The sequence below is a fragment of the Nicotiana attenuata genome, chromosome 1 (assembly GCF_001879085.1).
Source record: "Nicotiana attenuata strain UT chromosome 1, NIATTr2, whole genome shotgun sequence".
Classification (NCBI taxonomy): Eukaryota; Viridiplantae; Streptophyta; class Magnoliopsida; order Solanales; family Solanaceae; genus Nicotiana; species Nicotiana attenuata.
In genome coordinates, this window is record NC_031989.1 from 66,956,024 (window position 1) to 66,958,664 (window position 2,641).

A 2,641-nucleotide genomic window follows, 5' to 3' on the forward strand; every position below is an offset into this window, starting at 1 on the left:
ATTTTTCAAACCAAGTATGTAAATATTATTTTTTTAATATATGTATTTAAATCTTTATAGGTTGCAGGATAGCACAAGCGCGATGATAGTAAGAAAATTATAGATTTGCTATCATTGTCACGTGGTCCCACGTCATATGTGACAATTCACCGTGGATACCTTATTAATGGATATAGGTTTTACGTGCAAGCTTATGATACAGGTTTGAGAACACAGAACTGTGGAGTGGTTGTAGTTGGAGAGACAAATGAAGCGAATAAGACCATTGATTACTATGGAGACAACAACAACAACGAACCCAGTGTATCCCATAAATGGAGTATGGGAAAGGTAGTGTGTATGCAGTACTTACCCCTACCTTATAAAGATAGGGAGGCTGTTTCCGATAGACCCTCAGCTCAAGGCACAATAAATTAATTACTATGGAGAACTAACAGATATTCTAGAATTATAATTTATTGGTGGAGGAAGAGTAGTTTTATTTAAATGTATATGGTTTGATGTATGTGACCAAGAAAATGGAGTTAAGATAGATGAATATGGCTTTATAAGTGTTAACCGCCAGCGATTTCTGAAAACAACTGAGCCTTTTGGATTAGCCAACCAAGTATCACAAGTTTTTTATGTTGACGATCTTTCCAATAAAGGTTGGCATGTTGTACGAAAGGTTCAACCTCGTGATACTTTTGATGTTCTATAAGAAAATATTAATGATTTAGAGGATTCAGATAATTCTTCATTGAAAAGGAAAAGAACTCATGAAGGGTTTGGATATTTATCAACTCTTTTATGTAATTTGTCAACTCATTGTGATAATGAAAGTTTCTTACTGAATTTCATTTGATTTACTAGTTCAGAAAAGGTTTCTAACACTCTACTAATGGATTTCCTCTTAAGTGATTATATGTTCTTATATCATGAATCTAATTCGCTAATTTTTTTGTTACCTCTAGGTTTTTCTGCCTCATGTTTCTATCAATTTTCTTTATTGTTGTTGTTTATTGCCAACTAACTCCTGAGCTTCTTTTTAAGGCCTTCATATGTATGATATATGATGAACTGACATGATAGACATCTTTTACTCTTTTTTTATATTGTACTAGGTTGACATGAATACATTAAAATCTCAGACGTCTGTGTACGTTCCACCTGGTTTCTTAGCAAGGAAACGAGGGCAAAGCTTTAGAGCATTGGGATCTGTAAGAGTAAATGCTGAACAGAGAGATTCGATTGGCAAGAGTAAAACTTTTAGTGTAGCAGTTCCTGATCAGAATAAGGTAACTCATAATGATAGTTATAGTTTTGCACCTCCTGATTTTGAACCAATATTGGAAGGTAATGCTCCTCATCATGAAGAAGTGATACAAAGCACTCAGAGAAGCGAAATAAGTATCTTACTATTTTAAGCTATAATTTTTTTTTGGTTACTGTACAAAACCTTGTTTAAATTTGACTTAAATTGAAATATTTGTAGGTCCATGTGAATCCGAAAACGCAAAAAAAGTGAGAGGAACGAATAGGTGTGAAAATATTACAGGACTCAAAGTTGGAAAAAAGTTGAGCGTTACTTTTTACCACAATTAGGTTGTTGGAAAGAATCATGCCTCATTTACGAGACACTTAGGTATATTGGTTCGTGATCGTAATATGTGTCCATTGCGTGTACACTCATGGGCAGACATCGAAGAATATAAGCTGCAACACATGTGGGAAGCTATTATTGTAAGTATCTAAATCATTACTTTCTTGATTTTCCTTCTCCATATCTTCTTTCACAAATGAAAAGTAAATAGTAGTGAGCTTACATCATTAAGCTTTCAGTTTTCAAGTGTGGTAGCTTTTTCTTCTTCATTTCTAATAACTTAGGCTTTTTCCTTGTTTGTGCAAATGGCATGTAAATTTGCGATTTTATTGACCTACTTATCTGCAGAGAGGAGCGTATGTTTCACTTACTTGATACTATTTCGATGTTATTAAATGGAATACAAAATGAAAATCGAAACTAACAATTAGTATACAAATTTATTTGAACTATGTTATGGAGTCTTCTCTAGCAGTGGCAGAAAACTAAAACTTTAATATTGACTAGACTGTTTGGCAGTTGCAGCTTTCATAGCTTCTTCTATATTGTGTGGTACCATCTCATAGGTGCTTATTCTGATTGCATGGTGTTTTCCTTTGGAAGTGTTACATTTCTCACTTTTCCTATGCAAGGATAATTGGTGTATGTTTTAATGTTGCTACTGGTTCCAATGAAGCCAAAAACCACAATTTCCTTCTTTATTGAGCACCATTCTTTTTTGTGTCCACGCTCAGTCTTCAGCTGACTAAACTCCTATTTTATTGGAGTTGTGCATCTGTCTTTTTACCGTTGTTAATGAATCTCCTCCAAGTTCGATTCTGCTCTATGTTAGAGCATTTATGTGAATAATATTCTGATCTAAGCGTCTTATTCTTTATCCAGTACTAGAAAGCATCACCTCCTTGTTTTAATCAAAATTCAAGAATATGACTGATACGTTAAATTAGTCAGTGAGCTTCCCTTGTTAATTTTTCTGTAGAGCCGTCATAAATAAAATTGTGCACTGTCTGCTTGGAATGCTTGAGTGTCTTATTGTCTAAATGGAGGAATATAGATAGA